General features: G+C 33.2%; 1 protein-coding gene across 4 annotated transcripts in view; it reads right to left on the bottom strand.

Moving 5' to 3' along the window:
• LOC133192017 (frizzled-5-like) overlaps positions 1-21,875 on the bottom strand; it is a 47,345-nt gene extending 25,470 nt beyond the window's left edge. Inside the window, exons 1-2 of one of the 4 annotated variants that reach the window (XM_061327845.1) lie at positions 21,588-21,875; positions 20,981-21,316 (exon numbers count right to left, since the gene is read on the bottom strand). The gene's annotated coding sequence lies outside the window, so the exon portion shown is untranslated. Of the gene's footprint in view, positions 1-2,169; positions 2,273-8,358; positions 8,377-12,314; positions 12,423-20,980; positions 21,317-21,587 lie in introns of those variants that run through there. The other 3 variants (XM_061327847.1, XM_061327848.1, XM_061327846.1) reach the window with 3 other exon arrangements.
• Positions 21,876-22,077: the final 202 nt, after the last annotated feature.

Below are 22,077 nucleotides of genomic sequence, written 5' to 3' on the forward strand. Positions count from 1 at the left end.
TGTGTATTAAAATAAATTAATTTTCATCCCGTTCATCAAACATGTCTTTAATGTTCACCTGTATTGCATACTGAAGCATACAGTTTTAGAAGTCAATTTGTTTCTTAGCCGTCAGAACCTTTTTCTAACTATTCCACAGTAACTTGTATTTCATTATCCCAACACCCTACAAAACTTTAAGACAGTTTACATTTGGCTTGAATCTAAGTACTCTCTTTTGAAGAGGTCAGATTTTCTATTTTTTAGTAGCGTCATATTGTAATTCTTGAATTAACCGGGTGTTAGTAAACATAACAAATACAATATGACAACTGTTGTTATATTGTAATTCTAATTGTATTTTCTAACACCCGGTAAATTCAAAAATTACAATATGACAGTAGCCAGAATTTCTCTACACTTAAAACGCGTTTTCAAATTTTCCCCATATCTGGACTTGAGAATGATCAAAATTTAGTCAGATCAGTTTGGGGTAAAGGGTTACACTCTCACAACGATCTTAATTATATGACTATAAAGTGGCGCATTAACAAAATATCCAGCCGGATAAATGTGTACCTTGTAACAGTTTTTTTGTTATATATATATATATATATATATATATATATATATATATATATATATATATATATATATATATATATATATATATATATATATATATATACAACTATATATATATTTTTTTCTGTTATTTACTTCTTTAACACACTTACTTTTATAATATATAGATGTCGACAATCCAGTTATTGGAGGAAGTTGGCATCGTAAATTTCGATGAGATTTTTTTCCTCCAAGGCTGCAAAGCGTCTTAACATTTCCTTATTACCTATATACAAGAAATTAGCCAGGATATTAAAGATATTAGATTCAGCTTCGATTCATCCAAATTGAAACATCTCAGTCTTGCAAAACACAGCTACCTGTTTCAGAGTTAATCAAGGGACATAACCAGGAAGCCCGAAGACTAACTGAACTAGTATACATGTATATAATGCCAGTGTGAAATGTGCAACAATTTTGTCTACAGTACAGACTATTTCAAAAGGTTTCGTCATTTCTGATGAAGTAGATTTAAAAAAAGATACTCTAAAATAACCGCTTGTAAACTATAAAATGTGAAAAAGATAATATTCATTGTAGTCCTTTCACTTGAGTAAACTCCAGTAGTTTGGTTCAGACGAGCCAGTGGTTTTAAAAACGCAAAAATACAAAATAGTTACAACAGAGACCACACGGATTATAATTTGAGAAGATATAAATCTACAGTGTAAACGACGCAGGTTAGGTACAATGTTTATTAAGTTTCCAAATTAGAAGAAAAAAAATCAAATTTTATCAAAACTTATTGAAAAATAAGAAGAAAAGAAGGGATTATAACATGAAGCAGTACTTTTATTAATCTAGGAAAGGTATCAAAAACATCGTTTCCAGGGTGAAAAAAAATTACAATCTGAGCACGATTTTAATATTCCCAGATTACGTATAAATTAAAAGTTTCCATAAAAAAATCAATATATTTTTGATAATTAATTATTTCAGTTTTAAACTTAGAAACAAATGAGGCCTAATTAAATGGGAACGTAATTTTAAATATCTTATTTGGTGCCGTTAATTACTGGAGGGAGAAAATGGCTGCATGAAAATATCATCTTGGAAGTTATCACTCGATGATGAGGACCGAGTGACTCAACGTTAATTAAAATCAGTACTGACATTTTGAAATTTGCTTTGTTATTAAGGAATAATCACAGTTTATAATTAAAGCCCAAGTTGATTAACTGCTATGTATAAATGCTTTAAATGAAATTTAAAACTAAAGAAAAACGTTCGTAAAATCCCTGTCACATCCTTTTTCTTCAACGAAACATAAAAAGTGCACAGTAGTCCAATACAAGTACTAGTATACCAAGACTCAAAGCTATTCTTCTTTGTCGTACATCATGATTCCCAAGAACATGCTACATAAATTCTTCAAAATAAATTTCAAATTACTCAGTACATAAAACTTCCCGCACAACAATATAAATATTGCTACATAAACTTTCTGAATGATAGGGAACATAAGATCACATAAATCATACCTTCTAACCGCCTTATACAAATTAGCAATCGCAAAGAGGTGCTTAATTGAGATTTAATCCCCGACACGGGGGCAATAATACTTACTGCATAGAGCGTGGAACGTGCCTCCCCATAAATCAATTCCTGTGTAATACGATCAACTATTAAGTTAACCTCACTAGCGTTCTATCCGAAAGATGTTCTCAACAAACTTGTTCAATGCTAAAATACCGCATAATCAAAACCAAATGTTCATAGACATAAACAAAATGAAAATTATTTAGCCTTTGGTTCAGCCGTGAGGTATACAAAAATCATCGCTTTGTAAGGGAGCTTTCTAAAAATAAAAATTTGTTTTAAACGTCGGTATTTCTTAAATGTTTAACATTTTGTATTAAAGTACTCGCTGTATTATTCGGCTGTCAGTCCATTGATGGAAAAATGGCTTTTTTTCGGATCTGATACGACCCTAGCACCTTTAAAGACCTGTCAAAATCTACAGATATTCTATAATGATATGACATTGGAAAAAATTCAAAATGAAAACATAATAGTAGAGGAAGGTTTATCTTTTACCGATCGGCCTGATCAGATTGTATACAAAAATGCCATTATTGATTGGCATACGCATTCATGCACAGACACGGAAAGAAAAAAAATACGAGTGCATAAAAAATGACACAACGAATCAAAAAGGCGTCTCTGGCATATTATCCGATCTTTCATATACATATGACTTTTGATAGCTTGATGTGCAATTCCATTTAAAATAAGATGTATGTCTGTAAAAACCTGGAGCCCTAATAAATGACATGGCCAATTAGAAATTTAATTTGCCATTGAAATGTGGCTTTCTCTTCTCCCCGACTTCAACGGAACACCCATTTTGTGGTGTTTAATCAGATCTTGGTCCAAAGGATGTCTGATAAATATCGAAACCCCCTAATAGCTGATAAGGTGATTTGAAGGGAGATAATTCAATCAGGCAATTCAATTGCTGACAGAAGTCCAATTCATCGCGAGAAATCTCGCGTCTTAGATTTTGTTCAATGTTTTTGACATTTGATAAAAAGATTTAAATTTAGGAGTTTCTCATTCAGATTTTTCCAAAGATTTCGTCATATCTGATCAGATATCACTTCGCAGAAATCAAACCAAATCATCATTATATTGTGATTATTAACTTTCTTCTGCATATTTATAATCCAGGATAATGAATTGGGTATTGTTGAATACTTGGACCAAGAAATATGTGTGCGAGGAGACTGAATTCTTCAGAAACATTACTCAGACTTTGACAAGGTCAACGACTGTATGCATGTACAAGTATGTCGAAGTCCTTTGCAAGAAAGATTTTTAGACCTTATTTGCCACAAATATAGCTAACGAAGAGGTTTTCGAAAATTATAATTAGCCGACAACATTACAATAAATTAAATCGAAAACTTTTTTCCCCATATGGAACAATTTTTGCATTTCATTCACACGGATACCCACTTTCGAAACTAACTGCCATCCCATTGAACTTTTAAACCTGTATCACATTTCAACTTCGTTCACTTTTAAATTGGTAGACTGTTGATTTCAGTAGCAAGGGATGACCTTTTGCACGACCATCTTGGCCATAATACGTCATGTTGACAAACTCAGTGTCATGATTACAATACCGGAATCGATCAATTCTCCATCATTACTGAACAAGTCGGTGTCGGATTTCCGAACCCGAACAAAAGGAGTGATTTTTTTAAACGCGGATAAAAAAAATTGGCAGGTTTTTTTCCCCTTACCAGCAAATCAATTACAAAATGAAGTGTTGGTCAATTACATTTTTTGTGGACTCAATAGTCTGAAGTCATTATTACAGTTATAAAATGCAAGGAACATTAACTCCTTTAAAAATTCATATTTGAAAATTAAAAGCATCTCCTACGCGATTAGGAAATTCATTCTCCGTTATCTGTCAGAATATACATAATATTTTCTGACATTTAAAACATTATTGAAAAATAAAAAGATTAAAGAATCCGCTTCAAATTAAAGCTGGATCAAGCATATATACGTATGATAGTGTCCAATATCTTTTATACAGTTAGTAAATCTTCAAATATTCATACAAAGTTTACTCACAATTTGCCGTATTTTCACAAATACTGTCGGTTTAAGATAAACATTTGTACAATTTTCGCTAAAATCATAAATAAGATAAAACAATAGTTTATGATAAGAAGTGACCAACGGTCATCTTGACCTGTGTCAAACTCTCCCAACACCTGTCCTACTCGCAGATAAAGGAAACACCACACAGACGGGTTTTTTTCTCTTCTATGTATAAATTGACGTTGAGTAGAATATCCGCCCGAGGCATATCTGTTTATGAATACTTCAAATTTCTACGATGATGTTCATATTAATAAACTTGTACATGCAAACATTTACACCTGGGTATTCTCATAAATAAAATCTGTAGATCTTGAGAATTTTTTCTCTTTCCTTCTTTTCCCGAAAGTGCCATTTAACACTTATTCGATTTCTTGTCGCTGTAAATATTCAAGGAAAATAATATAAACGTTTAAGGACAGATGATACAAACTTTTTTTCAAAAACCATGAAAATAGCAACTTGTCATGTTTATATAAGTAAAATGAAAAAAATAAGTTTAACCCTAACTATTTTAATTTTTCATTCAAAATTTTACGATATCTTATAAAGCGAAAAAATTGTATAGATTTATAAGGGTGATTGTAGACAGGTAGAATTTTGAACATCACATAACGTTACAATTTCTTTATATTTTAGAAATTTGATATTTGCATCATTTACAACCAGAATAGGTCCAAAATATATACCAATCCAGGCATCCATTTTTTGTTTTTTTATCATCTGTCCTTAAGTTTTTTTTAACATTCAGTGACCTTTGAGACCAATACCTTAAGCTTTGCGGCTACGGTATGTCATGAACGGATTAAAAGTGGCGTTATTTGCAAAGTTATAATCCTCTCTTAAAATGACACTTTACCATATCATAAGATGATGAAGATCTCGGAAATCATACGTCAAAGTCAGAAAGAATAAACAAAAAGAATATGACATGTCCACCGCCCTTATTTGAATTGTCCAAATTTTCGATGACAAGTTTGGTCAACTTATACTTCATACGTATTTTTCCAGGGCAAATACTTAGCAGTGTATGAGCATTTAAGCATATTGAATGTCTTCATCAAAAATCTAAAAAAAATTTATTCATGATAAGACAGGACTACAAATCTCTTTATGTATAATCTTTTTAGAGTGTACAATACGGTAAAATCTTATTTTCGTGGGGTCAAAGTCAATTTTTGTGGAAAAAATATTGTTTCGTAAGGATTTGATTTCCTGGTTGAAGAAGAGTACTAGTTGTTATATTCGTAGAGGTCATGAATTCGTGGGTCTCTTCATACCACGAAAGCAACAAACATTAATACCTCACCCCTCCCCCGAAAATTTATGATTTCCTAGTATTGCCCCAGTCCTCCTTGCGCCAAACAATTCTTCTCAAAATCTTCAATACAATTTTTAAAAAAACAAATTTCAACAAATAGCTTCAAGACAATACGAATCCAGAACACAATAAGTTTTTCACATTAAACATTCCATACCCACACTAAGCAAATAAAACTTCATCATAAAAATGATTTCATTAATTGAAGGTCGTTGGCTCTTAAAGTATAAAAAACTAACCGAGCCAAACACGCAAACAATAATTATATTTTATCCAATGCTTAATTCAGTTTAAGTCTTTTGACAAGCCTGACATATGACAAGTGTCAGATATATACTAGGTATTGAAACATTTAAAAATTCCACATATTTTGTGTATTGCATCATTTAAATGTTAATCCACGGAAGACTAAATAATGGCTAGTCGCTTCGTTACATCCCAACAAACCTAAACGCACGGGTGTTGTTCGTTTCCCTTCGCAGAATCCTTCGGAGCTTGTAAATTAGGATTTCAAAGCATATGGAAAGAAGTACTAGTAGTTTTCTTCAGGAAATACATGTAGGTCTTATCATTCTTATGAACAGTACGACGATATGAATATGATAAACTGACCTTTTTAATGGTCAGATTTTTGATTGCGCATTAAAATTTCAGGTGGAGTTTTTTTTGTTTGTACTTTTTCGCATTTATAAAAGAGCTGGTTTCTTTTAAGCAATATACTTATATTATGATAAAGGTTAAGATAACGAACAGTGACCAATCATATAAATAAATTCGAAAACAAGACAAAACCCAGACCCATGGAAACAACGTATATAGGAAGAGTGAGCATCCCCTGTCGACCGGTCACACCTGCTTTGCAGTGTTTTTTATTTTTCCTTTTAACATGTACAGAAACAAGAGTTTTACTTGTTTAATTAAAAATTCTCTTACATGTATCTCAGATGTACTGTTTAATTCTTATGCTACTTTAGAAAGTTTTAGCCAAAATTACTGGTAGTGCTGATCAGTAAATGCGAGAGAATTTAAAAGGTAAACAAATTATAGGATAATAATTTATATTAAAGCATTTTTTTAAAGGGGGAATTTAAATTCATAATATGCTGTGCACAGTATTTAACCAATCGTATATTAAAGTTGAAGATAACACTTTGACTTTCTGCATTCTCTACTGAGGTGCAAGGTTCTTCGAGAGTGTTTGCTTTTCAAGTTTCCAAATGCATGTTCAGTAATCTCCTCAAATTCTTATCAACAGGAATCAAAAAGCCAGAGGCGAACCGTGATAAATGAATCGTTAAGTTAGCCATGTTTTGGAATGTCGAACAGTTTTCCGATAAATACCTCATGATTGGCACTAATAAGCTAATGAAGTTAGCCTGGACTTACGGTTTAGCAAGAAATCTTTTCTAAAATGGATCATTTTATCAAAAAACCCTGGCGTTCGCTTCAGCAAGAGCACAAAAACTGTACTTCCTGGCCCTGTGGCTTTGTGCTGTTACGACAGAGCTTCTCTATAATGTTACAGGACACGCAAGATTCGGCCTCTGCAACTTTACAAAGTACTGCTGCACCCTACCCAACGATTTGATTGACAGCAGACGTCACCATTTCCTAAGCCGTGAATTTTTCATAAACAACCCGTTCATAGGTTTATTCCAATAAATGTCTACTAGGATAATCGTCAAACAGTTACTTCATAAGCATAGCCTGTAAGTATAGCACCTTGTTAATCATACACAAAGCTAGGATCCTGTTTACAGTTTGTCTACAATTACTTTTAATGCGCATTATGGCTCCCATGCCGCGTTCATAAAGAGTGCCCAGAAATACAATCTATGTTTTTATAAACTACCGGAAAACAGCGAGGTATATGCTGCTAAATGTCCGATAATAGAGAAATAATCAGAAACAGATTCGATAACTAGTGACGAGTCGGTCTATGGATTTATTACAAGGTAAAATTATTTTCTCTCTCTCGTGTCTCGGAACACATTTGGATAATTATATCTTTGTAGCCTCTGAGAGAGAGAGAGGACTATCACAAGAGAAACAAAAGTACATGTATTTAGTTCAAGGGAGAGAAAGAAAGCGATATGCTTATTGAGATACAGGCAGAGATTGTAACACGTCGGTGGTTTGAGCATCTGTAATTTTCATTTTTAAAATGTTTACTTTTCTATTCATATCTAACTGTTCTAAATTCCAGAATGCAGTACAAATTTATATACGATGATTTAAATACGAGAAAAGAAATATGGGATAATTGAATTAATTGACAGAATTTGTAGCAAAGTTTGTAGGTGAATAGTAAGTTTGTACATGCAGCAATCATCATCACTACTTTTAACAACCTGTGTGTTTTGCATAATAATTATGTTTGTATATAATATCTATGTTCATTTCCAGTTTTGTACTCAAATCGCATGATCATACTAATGAACTACATATTGTCATATTGACTTGGGTTTAAAGTACCTATAAAGATGAAAAAGTTTTCAAAGCAACATCGTGTTTTCACCCTTATTGCAAATTTACTTTTGTTTTAATAAAATAAATCTTTCAACTTTACCACATTTTTTTGTAAACTGAAAAACCAATTTAAAAGGCATAAAAAATCGACTATCGAATGATTTCCCCTGGAAGTAGTCAATCAATTATACCATATTTCTTCCGGATTGGAAAATGCATCATTTGTAATACAACGAGATAAAACTTACTCGAAAAACACATTATCTCGGAAGATGTTCTCATCATCATAGACAATGATATAATAGCACAAAAAACTAAAAACATCATCCCTCCTAATGTATACCTACCTAAAAACTCTTGAAATTTCCAAGTAAATGTAACACCAGAATCTTATCATGCAGCATGGCATTTGGAATACACAGAACTTTGTCTGTTGATAGGTTCTGCAGAAACCGTATACGTCACGCATTTTAGGATCGTAAATCACGCATTTAACATGGAATGCAAACATAAACAATCTAATACAACATAATCCTCCTTATTGTAAAACAACACATCATCGAGTGTCTTTTTACTGAATGTATTTATAAATGTAAAACCAAAGAGCCTAGCGACAGAACAGTTTTAAGGGAAACGAATGTTTAAAAAGTAACGCACACGTCTTGTCCGAAGTTTCTCTACAATATTGCCCTTAGAATGTCTAGCTCTCGTAGCAAGTTTTTAAAAAATATTAATGATAGGAAATATTAAATATGATATTTAACGTAGGTCGCGGGTTTGCTGACGTCGTTAAAACTGGGTACGCAATTTATATGATTTAGGCGACTTTCTTGTGCACATTTGATTATGACGTCACAATGAAAATGAAATCTGCGATGATTTTTCGTTTTACTAAATTCTTCAGTATATCATTATTTAGCTATAACTTTTCTTGGAATTGGTAGTTTAGTGTTATATTATTTAAGCAACAACTTATCTCAGATAATGAAGGCTTTTTACGATTTGTATAGTCGATACAATACTTAGATAAAACTTTTGTTGGAATTGGTAATTTAGTGAAGAAGGTTTATTCGAATGATCGACACTGGAAATATTAAAAAAAGTTTAATTATTTTTTATCAATCGCATCTTCTCGGGCCTTTCCGGCAATCTTGGAAAAACAAGTGGTTGTTTTTCGGCTTGTCGGAAAGGCCCGAGAAATTGAGTTTGGTATCGCGAAACGATATGGACACAAGATTCAACTGACCTTTTTTTCCTTTGATTGTATTTGAGTTATCAGTTGATCGTATTTGAATTATCAGTTTGTTTTATTAAGAAAGAAGCCATTATCTAAAAAAAAAAAAATCGCAAATACACCCGTTACATCAAAAGATTAAATTTTATTTTTAAACAGGTTATTTTTTAAAATATATAGATGTACAAGTTTATCATAAATTAAATACTGCTAAGGTATGATGAAACATTAAGACAGTTTTTTAGCGACACTGACCTCCTGTTAGGGGACAACTATTTGATTCTGAGGGAGAGGTTGGTGGGGGGGGGGGGCAAATTTTAACGAGTCAGATTGTTTGTTTTCATTTCGGTGAAGGACAGATTATTTATTTCCAAAAAACAAGGACAGATTATTTATTTCTTCTTCACTGAAAAAAGTCTGTTAAGCAAAAAGAAAAAAAAGAAAAAAAACAAAGTTGAACACTCACGGAGGGGGTGGGGTGGGGTCTAAAACTAGTCTTGGACAGATTATTTATTTTCTTGCCCAGTCGAGAACAGATTATTTATTTTCAACATTTTCGAGGACAGATTATTTATTTCCAAAATCTGTAAACCCCCCCCCCCCCCCTGAAATGATCATCCCCTAAGCAACAGCTTGCAATGCTGTATCCTACAGATTTTATTCGCTACTTTGCTTTCCATGTCCAACAAGTAGAATTAATGTTCTTAAAAAAAACTGGCTGTTGATTATGTCAATAAAATTAATTTTTAAATCCTTGTCCCATTTACCCCTCTGAAAATGTGGTATGTAAAAATAAATATTTTGTTTAAATATATACTGAAAATATATTGTATTTAGCCGGGACGATATTTGGCAGAAATTCGAAGATTTGAGCGCCTTGCTGAATGGTCAAAATAAAAACATTTTATATACTTGAATTACTTGAATTAAAGGATACCGTTTTCTGACAGCACGCTTTAAAAGAAAAATACACAGCCAAATGTAAGGATACGTCTAATCAACGAAAAAAACAAAACAAACAGAAAACAACACATAAAGAAAGTAAATTGGAAGAAAGAAACTAAAGGATTGATTGTTGTTTTACGTCCCTTGCGAGAATTTTCACTAATATAAGACGTACAAAAACCCTAATCTGAAGAGAAACATGTCTAATAATCATTTCATTGATATGAAATTATTATGATACGATTCACGGGTCACTTGAAAGCAGACAGACGTGAATTTCTTTTTTATAAAAATTATTTTAGCGTATTTTTCTGCACCGAATACCGGATAGATATTCACGACGTCAAGCATGACGTCGCGATATTTTATGACGTCGTTCTTAAAAATGTTACATTTTGCGATATAAAAGCAATTATCCACATTTAAATTACGCGAAAACTAACCCGAAGACATATTAATTTTTTCACATTGATTTATTTCAAATCAATTCTTTGTTAAAATACCAAAGGGAAAACAATTTCGTCTGCACCTTTTAAAAGTTATTGATATTTTTTAAAACAAAACCTTGCCTCAAAATGAGCCGAAAACGAACGTTTTTCTTATATAATTCAATAGAATAACGTCGAAAATGTAACGACAACAATGGCATGTTTGGGATTTAATTACACAAAAACGATGCAGACGAATTTGATAAAATTTTCAGAGAATATAAAACGAAGGTAGAGGATTCATATAACTAATTTTCATGGTATGTTTTCGGACACTTTTAAATGGCCTGCAAACCCGCGACCTACGTTAACACAAGGAGATACAATGTTACTACAAATTTAATGTATCTTGACGACATAGCATAATCATACAAATTGAATTCAAGGTCAAATCAAATTTTGAGACAGGAAGCGACACATATAAGTGTGTGTGTGTGAATCACAAAAAATCAGTTGCTTTCAAATTCAACGAAAACGAGGATAATTATTCATTTTTTGCATGATTTTTAAACTGAATATTATAACAGCGAGTGATCTTATCCAAAAATATCAAGGCTCCGGATTTGCATTACGATTTATGCTAGAATCCTGCGGTTTTTATGCAACATCATTTTCAATTCGAAAGGATCCGGACTTGCAGAGATCGGATTATTTCGACACATTATGCGGCTTGTGTGACATCAAGAATAGTTCAATAATGCATTGTTTTCAATCATATTTTAAAATCGATAATGGTATTAAAAATGGCAGCTTTTTCTATCACGCAGCTCTCAGGTGTTGCATCCAAAAAGGAGGAAAGACGTGGCGACAAAATGTGCAATACAGTTCTGCACATATTGTTGCCAACGACAATATGTGCAGGGATGACAATAGTGCCGATACACATGAAAAACGACTTGCATTGTATATATCTTAGAGGTCTTCGTCACCAAAAATTCAGAATAAGTAATATTAAGTAAGTGGAATAGGTACTTGTATTAATAGTTATATATTGGTATGATGATACATGTAAGACATTTTCCTGATTTGATGATGTAAATAAAGTATCTTAATAAAGAACTTATTTCGATTTTTCCTTACATCGGGATTTTTTAAACTTCCTCCTAATGGAAATTATGGATGCATCTACGACATCATACATGATGTGTAATATGCACAAAATACCTTATAGGTGACAAGGGGACTCTACATTACTCTTGCGAACATTGTGTATATTCCAAAGAGCCATGTTATAAAAGACATTAATTTTTACCTGACAGAATTAGCAAACCAAATATATTTAAAATGGTATCTCTTGACAAAGTCTTGTCATTATGAGCGACAAAACGCGCATTTAATTACAATTTGTATTTAAATACGCGAACTACGTTTGCAACAATCTAATTATGCGGAATATTCCTTGCATACTACCTAACAAAGGTGTCTTATTTCTTGTATACATTAAAACAAAACATCAAAAATGTAAGGAAAAAAAATCAAGTGTTCGTGTATGAAATGTTAGAACTACAAAATATGATTTAAATCTTATATCATACACTTAATAAAACCTTATTGAAGAAATGACGTTTTCAATTAACCTTCTCGACTTCCGCTTTATCGAACAGGTAATGTGATCAAGTTTAAAATTTCGACTCACCTATCAATCAGGTTTGGAAACCGGCAAGAAGTTAAAGCACACACGGCCCACCTGACTAGTAATCACAGTTGGGGGACACAGTCATTTACCGTATCTTTCCCACTTTTTTGATCACTGAAGAACGCGGTCACCTTCTTGCGCGCGCCCTGCCTAATTGCGAAGAAACTCGTCAGTCAGTTGTCAGCTTGCTATTGAAATCGCCACTCTTGCTCTTTGTTTTTATGTTTCGGTTGACCTCATGCGCGTCAAGTTTAGACTTACAATTAATTGCTGGAGAGAGGCGACACGAACTTTTCCATTTTTCTTAAGAATGAATTATGCATTCATGGTCTTATTATAAATTGGCCACATATTCACCAAGTTAAAAATTTGTCCTATCCCGTAGCTCTTCGACTTCTAGAGATTCTGATGTAGAAAACGTTTATAATTTCTCAACAGGTTTGGGGTTTACTTTCAGTTACGTAGTAATTATATTTCAGTAAACATTTGGTTTTACAAGTAAATATCTTATTAATGTATATTATTTGAAGCGGAAATACGGTATTTATTTGATCCGTAATACATGTCATTTTATAGTTAAAAAAATTAAAAATTTGCTGTCATGCAGTTAAGAGGATACTAAAATATCAGGAAAGATAATAATATGAAAAAGTTATCAGATTATCAGGTAATTCATGCATATGCCGTCGCTCGCGTGGCATAGTGGTCAGAGTCTCGGAGTGAAGAATTGATACTTAGGTTCGATTCCACTGCGGGACGAACGTGGAGACCGGTCTTTTGCATGAGACCGTATACACCGACGTCCCATGTCGCAGTAGACGCTAGCACGAAAAAGATCCCTCACTTCCACAAGTACCGAGTACAGGTCTAAATTTGCAGCCTTCTACCGGAAATTTATTGCATCCCAATATCACTGAAAAATTCTCGAATGGACGTAAACAAAGGCACAGCAATGCCAAGCATATCCTTGCAACATGATTTTATTCAAAGATATTTCTCGGAATGAAATACCAAAATATCCATGCTCAAAAATCTAATTTAACAATATAAATTGAGAGCAGAGCAATCACGGAACTCTGAAAACTTCAAAAGTGGGATCAGGTACCAGGGAGGAGTAAGCATTCCCTGTCGACCGGTCACAACCGTCGTAAACCCTTTGTCTCGAATGGGTAAACGGATAAATCCTTAGTCAGTTCAGTATGGAAATGGCTCAACAATTTGTGTTTAAGGTAGTCCGATCCTCAGGTTCTGAAAATCAGGCATTGAATAATTGAAAATGCTCACAAAAATGTCTCTGAATTCTTAAAGTAACGTGAATTTACGTACAGCAATCGTTCAAACTTCATCATTAAAGTTAATCATATTATATAGGAAAATTAGTAAATTTCAAATAAATTTCAGGAAATGCGAATAGAGACACCTACTATACATTTTCTAATTGGAAATTGATCAACAAAAACATTTTAGGATAAAAAAAACTATAGGTATCCAGGCATTTGAAGAAAATTGCATGATTTTTATACTTAAACAGTACTTTAGTTTCTTCTGTGAACTTCAATTATTTATAATGCATAGTTTATAAAGTGTTTCCTATCATTGCAAAACACCATAAATCATTTCTAATTTCAAATCATGCTAATTAGCATCGATATCTAAGGCTAAATTAAAGGAAAAGTCACTTTCTTTAAATCTGTATTTTAAACATACGTTTATAGGGTAAAAATATCAACGTTTTAAAAGACTGTTTCTAAAACTTCAAAGAACCTTGAATCACATTGAAATGCATAAAATGAAAATTGTTGCATGAAAAGATTTCATATTTAAGCTTCATTTTGAGACTTTTTGAATTAAATAATATATTAAAGAGTTGTCCTTCCTGGCTGAGGATCGGATATCCTTAAAACGCCAGTCAACATTCGACCTATGACAGGTTGTATTTGCAATCAAGGTCAATGTATCGACCATAGAATTTTCCAAATATTGGTTTAAAACGAGATTGTTGATACCCTTGTAACATCAACTTAGACGTCATTAGCCTGTCTCGGTTTAAATATTGATCGTACGCATAACATACTCTTGCGTATCGAATCAACTGGAAGACATACACACCATATGCAGGTGATAATGGTATATTGCTACATAAATAAGGAAAGCTGACTATAGAAAAATTGAATTGTTCATGTTTAGTATAAAGTTTAGTTTTTAGTTTCCCATCGATGTCGTTCTCTAGTAAAACATCCAAGTATGGAGCAGATGTGCCAGAACTCTGTGGTGTCTTTTTCTTTCGAGTTCTTTGTGATGTACATGTATCAAATGAATGTATGAAGGAAAATGAATATAATTAATTGATAAAACGTCATCGATATATCTAAATGTTGAATTAAAGGCCAAAGCAAGTGTTTTGTTCTTTTCATGTAGAGGTTTTTTAATAAATCTTGTTTCATTAAAAAAGGTCTGCTTATAAAGGTGCACAATTAGTGCCAATAGAAAATCCAACAGTTTGTTGGAAGATTTGGTCTCCAGTGAATTTTAATGGTGTTCAGAACACCGTTAATGAATACCAATACTGTCCAAGACCTTTAATTGTTTTGGTCTGGAATCAATACTAGAATGTAAGACTGGAAAGACAATAAATATTGATACTCTAAAATAAAAAAAATGTTTTCAATTTAGTTTGCACCTTGACCTTTTGATGTACAGGTTCGTTCCCCGTGTCATCTACCCCTCTATAGCAAGTTTAAGAATGAAGTATTAAATAATACTCCACATATTGTGACCACAGCACTGTCAAATGAATAATAAGTTTGTGTCCATAGTTTTAACGTACCTACCGCCTCTTTAGCAAGTTGAACACTGAAAGGATATATTGTGTCCATAACACATTGTTGGGGACAAAATGGAAGGACGTACAGGCATACGAGCATTTTAGTATAACTCATACAGGTGTTTCGAGGGAATAGGTATTAATCAAATTTGTGTATTGCATAAGGCAATTAGAAAAAGTACTTCGATTAGAAAACAAGCTAATTTGAACTTGTTAACCTGTTTTTAAAAATTATTTTCTACCGTCAATATGTCTATTTATACGGATTTCATATTTAGCTAAGTGCTAACAAGGCCTTTAAGAGATATCAGAGTGTATATAACTCCGACTTCGGAACACCTTTTATTGATGAAATGTTTATTTCAAATTATCGAGGTAACTTACTTACTTTAGTTGTTAGCAAATTAATATCTTTTATTACATTGCAATTTAAGGGTTTTAATGATTTCCTTGACCTTGAACCGACCTCTCTGTACCATATGTACATCGCACTGTACATGATAAAAATTTGTAGTATTACAATATCTCTTGAATAACTTAATTTCGCTGTTCAATGTACTTCAAGTGGTTAAAAGTTCCATATCTATATGTATAACATACTGACTTAGTACATGTAACTTACTTGCCCTTTCACCCACTTCTAACGAATATTTTATGCTGTCAATTTCTCGGCCCTTTCACCTACTTCTTCTAACGAATATTTACCGTTCACGATAGCTCAGTCGGTAGAGCGCTCGCTTCGTGATCGGGAGGTCGTGAGTTCGAATCTCGGCTGCGACTGACCTAAGTCGATAAAAAATGGGTAACAATTGTTCCTTCGCCATGCGCTCGGCACTTTGAAGTGAAAGTTGCGGGTCCTTCGGATGAGACCTTAAAAACCGAGGCCCCGTGTCACGACAGGCGTTGTCACGATAAAGATCCCTCACAGCTCAATAACCCTAAGTGCCGAGTAAAGGTCAAAATTTGAAGCCCTTCACCGGTATATGGTGACGTCTCTATAATGAGTGAAAAATTCTCGAATGGGACGTAAAACAACATACAATCAATCAATCAATCTAACGAATATTTTATGTTGCCAATTTCTCTAGCTTATATAAGAGGTACATGTACACCTTGTATATTTAGCATTTCTTCTTTGCCACAGTATTTAATAAATACCATATATACTGACTTTATCGACGAGTTTGACTTATTCAATAAAAGAAAGTTTGTTCTTCATTTTCGCGACCACTAGAACTAGATTCTTTTGTTTGAAGTCAGCTAAAAATGTAAACATGTGTAATAATGCTGCATGTTAAAAAGACTTTGAAACATGTGATATAATGACGTTAAATTTGATCTTAAAGACGGCTTTTTATTAAATTTCCAACAGTGAGTAATTGAACTGATATTTTCACAGGTGTTATCTTCTCGTGGAAATAACAAACAGAACTACACATATTCAAATGCATATAGTACCAAATGCTTAAATAATTCCTTCATACTTTTAAATTAACATCATCTGAATAAAATATTCAAACATATTGAGCTTTTTTATCTTTCGCATCATTCTAACAGACTTTTATATGATGCACATTTCAGCAAATTTCATTTTTACCGCATCATTTATTTCTTGTTAAAATCTGCGGGAGTGAATCACTCCTGCACCATTATGGAGACCCGAAGGAGTTGTAGCCCTCTCCCTCTCTAAAAAAATGGTTTAGGGCTTGATGAACATAAAAAAAAACTAAGAAAAACAACCGTAGGTTTATAAACAACCAAAATTTAAAAAAAAAAGAGCCTTATTCTCTTAACAAATTACAGAAAGTATACTTCGTAAATATATGTACAGGTACAAGAGCATATAAACCACTTTACGTGCTTTCAGTACTTTGATTTCTATTTTGATAATTACAACCCGCCCAAACCGTTTTTAACCAATTCACAGAAAGCTGAATCAGTGGTTTAAAAAAGATTTTACTTGATCCAAACCTACTTTCGCAATGTCCTAATTTTCTTTATTTGTTGGATGGGGTGGGGTGGGGTCCTTCAGCAAACGATAATCTTTGAATCCAATTTTAACTTGCCAATGGATGCTTTTAGTTAAGGCCCTGGAGAGGTCTAAAATTCGAAAGATTATCGGGAAAGAACGCCAAACAGACAACAAATAAAGCCTAAACCTTTGGACCAGGTAAGCTTAACGCTAGAAAATGAATGGGCATTAATTAACCTGTTATTGACGCACGTGTAAACTCAAATTTATTCAGTTAAAACATATTTAAGGGGAGACAACTTGCACTTGGTTTGCAGGCATGATAGAGAGAGGGAGTACATGGATCGAACACGTGTTTCCTTTTCAGAGAAAGAGAGAGCAAGTGCTTACACTGCGTCAAGAGGAAGCCTTTTGAATACATTGTGCAGCTATATTTGGCTCAATGTCCCTATCGAGAGTGGTGATAACTAAGGCAAGGAATACTTAAGGATCGTTGACAAGATCGACTACCAGGTCAAAGGCATTTAGTTTTCAAATCTGTAAAATTTATGCCACTTAACCCAAATCTAATTCTTAAAATCCGAAAAAAATAAAACAATGCAAAAACGTGCCATAATTCAAGATCTTGGGGATACCAGAACATTAGCGTGGCATGACTGCTGAATATTACACCTGGCTCCCTATATAACCTGTTTCCGTTTTTGTGTATTAGAATTTATTCAAAGTGCCAATTTGGTGTAGTTTGATTTGGCGGTGAGTAATATTGCTGTAAAATTTAAAATGAAATATTTTCCGAACTGATGAATTGTAAGTTTCGTGCAATTTTGTGTTTAGTGACACTTATAAATGAAAATATCCGCCCGCACCACAATGAACATTTCTCATGTTTTACAAACAAGAAAACGACATACCACTGAGTCACGATAGATAGATATTATTTTTCTTGACACAATGCGATAAGGTGGATATCATACGTGCATTAGAACGCATTATGGATCATTAATAACTACAAAAATATAGACATAACAAAAAAGGTTTACACGGGATTGCACGGCCGCCACTTGCTCAGCATCAATCTTTTTAACCCCAACATACCGAGTGACCGAACAAGCCATTCTGTATCCACAAGGCTTTAAAAAGTACTGTTTTATAAAGTTGAGTAAGTAAAATTTGGCAAAAATACTAGTACTTATTATGTGAAATTGATATTAAGATAATAATAGATTATTATATGAAAAAAATAAAGAAAAAAGATTCTAGATCACAGGACAATGCGAGTGTAAAAGAAATAAGAAAATCAGTTGATATACAGAACACGACAAACCTTTGTTTTATATACACAATCTAATCCTATTGTTCCTCGAAATCTTATGATTCATAGGCCATCCCATTAAAAAAGGAACCAAATGTCGGACAAAAAGTTCCTATTTCCAAAGCAGCTCAGCTTCGCTGTCGGTTTTCAACAAACAGATAACTGTTCTTAGTGAAGCATTACAAGAGAATGATGACTTACACGTCGGAATACGTCTTAATTAAACGATTCTGGAGATTGTTTCTGATTTTAAACAGATTAACCTGCAACTCTGCACCACTGACCCAACAAGGAAACGGTGTGTAAATTTATCCCGCGCTAATGAGCCAGGTAAGTTATGCCCTGTTTCCTCTTGCAGGGAAAACGTGCATGTTTCACCCGGTATCGCTTTCTCTAAATTTTTGTGCAGTGCAGGTGAATACTTGACCTTGAAATTTAATATCATATCAAAATTATGTAATGAATTATTGTATATCATACCTGATGGCATCTATCTTATGAAGTAATTCGATTTCTCATGACTTGCAAAAAAAATTTTTTTTAAGTTGAATCAATGTATTTATAAAGTTGATGCATCATTCCTGATCAAAATGGTTTTTCCAAAAATACAAATCTGAAATCTTAAGGATATTATGATTATTGTACAGAACAAATGGTAAACCCACCCCACTCACTACTTCATATCCCTACTAAATCAAATTATGACAACATCTTTTAAAATATGAATGTAGTGGGTCAAAATAACTTAAATTGGCGCGACCCATGCAACTGAATATTTTGATTCTTGCATTGTAACTTGCCGACTGTATTCATTTTTTCCTCCAGTCCGGAATAACAAGGTCTTATTGTTTCATTGAACAATACAACAGCATGTAAAACTGTATTGATGTAGGCATCTGATAACCGACCTTTTGATCGCATGGCATGTCGAGGAAATAAACTCCTTCTCCGATTCCCATGCCAGAAATGCAGTTTTTTGTTCATTATACATTATTTAGATTTATTTTTTCAGGTGGGATCATGACGTATGGGAGACAGCTTGTCACGTGACTAGAGTGAATGCATTCCTTTTTTTCTTTTTTAGAAAAAAAAAAAATTCAAAAATTAAAACAATGCAAAAATCCAAACTCAAAGGGAAAAAAACAAACAAATTAGAAGGAAACACAGCAAAAACAAACAAACCAAAATAACAATTAAACAAAGACAAAATTAAAAATAAAAGAAAACAAAAATTCTCAAATATGAAAGTCAACGAAATCTTGGGTTTTTCAACTTTGAAGATGAACATTAGCAGAATAAATTATTTGAAGAACACTTGTTACAAACGAAATAAATTGAATGCATGTATAGGTACATATTTTCTGGACTTTTTTTGATTGTAAATGACGCAGATATCACATTCCTAAAGTATTCTACGATATTGAAAATTCTAGATCTCTTTTTACTGTTCCCCCTAAATCTACACAATTTTTCAATCACTTTATAGAACATTCTTGAGAAAAAAATTTAATGTTATTTTATTTCTTACTCATTTTACTTATATAAACATAGTTTTAATGTATATTTTCATGATTTTTAGAATCTTGGCCTTAAACAAAATTTCAATATTGTAAACAAGTGCACACCCTTAAAAAACATTTTCTACCATTCTGTTCCTATAGAATGTGTTAACTAACAATTCGAAATCAAATTCTCTAAATTGGAAAAGTGTGATATGCATGTGCCAGTCATAGGGGACCACGAGTTTGATATAACAATTATATGCCGGTCCACGATGGTTATTATCGGGAATCTGAGCCCCATAACACCTGTTGAACATGAATTTATTAATAAGGGGCATTTATTTCTGTCGTTGATTCATCGATTAGCTAATGATTGGACGATCAAATTTCAATTTCATTATTTATTTTCTTGATATTTTCACAAGTGAATTTTCACATAATTACCATTTGACCCTATTATCCATGGTAGGTTCAACGATTTCTCCGACGAAAAAGATACATAAGATATGAGCACTAACTTATGAAATTCGATCGAGACAACTGATTTCAAATATGTATCAAAAGCTCTTTTGCCAAAAAAGTGATTGTGTTTTCTTGTTGGTAGGACAAACAATGAAAATGAACACCTTACTAAACATTCTGTGCATTTTTTGTTCAGTGTCAATTTTCATTTACTGGTACTTTCCTTAACTACATGTAAATACATCAAGAAATGCTAGGTATAGTGTTAAAAATATTGACGGTTTTTGTTCAGTAAAAAAAAAGACAAAGACATTCAAGCTTTTCACTAATTTAGCTTACATAATGAAAGATACAGAATACAGTTGGAGCTTGGGGCTAATCTAAATACAAGTCCTTGATTAAATATCTCAAGATAAAAGGAGGAAAAGGTCAACTATAAATTAACAATGTCTCGATTAAAAGAGCCAAGTAGGTCGCCTTGAAGGAAAGCCAGAGTCTCGTTTATCTCGCAACATGGCTCGAAAAAGCAAGAAACTTGGTTTGAAGAAGCTGAAAATGACTAAGAAACAAGAGATAACGTATAGACATATATACCTTATACTGCTCTCTGTAAAATACCACGAGTCTGCGTTTCCTCTGCCATTGAGTTTTGTCCAGTAATATTTACGAACGTTTTCTCTCTGTTTAGTGTCATACATTGAAGTTCTTACCGAAAATCTTTAATCCACTGCGACCGCTGACGCCTAGGAAACAATGACATGTGCAAGCAACACACAATATCACATCTCGGATTCTACCGCCGAAGAGCGTTCCGATAGCAGGACGTTGTGCACGCACTAAAAGTCGTCGCTACTCGATATAACCCTAGGAGAGGTGAAAGCGAGATGTCACAACTGGTTTCTGTTACTTAATTCCTGTAGTCTACCACCCCTGAAGTAAAAATTTAAAATTTAGTAAGATTTCTGATTCACTTTGAATTCAAATTTTTCTTCTCCAACAAAACATGGCATATGAAATGAAGAAGGAGATTGAAGAAAATTCAGTGCTTACGTACTGCAGATGATGAAACGTTTTTAAGGTGCAGAGATACAGTGTAACCTTGTTGTCTCTGTTTCTTCAATTTATACTTTAATCTCTTAATATATCGTGATATATAGACAGAATGCATCAATCTCTCTCTCCTTTTTTTAAATGTACTCACCTTTTAAAGCAACCCCACTAGGCAGTATCTAAAGTGAATAATGGTGCTACTCAGTGGAGGGGGGAAACATACAGTGCGACTCTGGCATTTCTTATTAATTGGAGCAAGGACGATACCCTAAAAAAAAAAGTCAATTAAATCACACTTGTGCAGCTCTCTCCGGCAGATGTCACTTTTCATTAAGCGTGTTATCTTATCATCGAAATCGTTACCATAGTCCAGTGGAGGGGTAATCCCTCATCCTTTCACCCCCTGAAATTCAACAACAGATCCTACCGCTTCTGTGTAGTTTCCCCGACGTACATGACGCGCGATAAAGTAAGAACAAAAACCGATTGGCATGTGCGAAGTTTCAGGTCTGTTCGATTTCAGTATGAGTTATGTTACGACTTTTGTTGCATATAGTCATAATATTCGTTTTTTACGACACTAAAGTTTTCATCGTTGATAGACAGTTCATCCACAGATAACTGAAACATTTTTTTAAAGT

Source organism: Saccostrea echinata, unplaced genomic scaffold (genome assembly GCF_033153115.1).
Source record: "Saccostrea echinata isolate AGI-Se365-2 ecotype Australia unplaced genomic scaffold, CSIRO_AGI_Sech_v1 ptg000025l, whole genome shotgun sequence".
NCBI classification, from domain to species: Eukaryota; Metazoa; Mollusca; class Bivalvia; order Ostreida; family Ostreidae; genus Saccostrea; species Saccostrea echinata.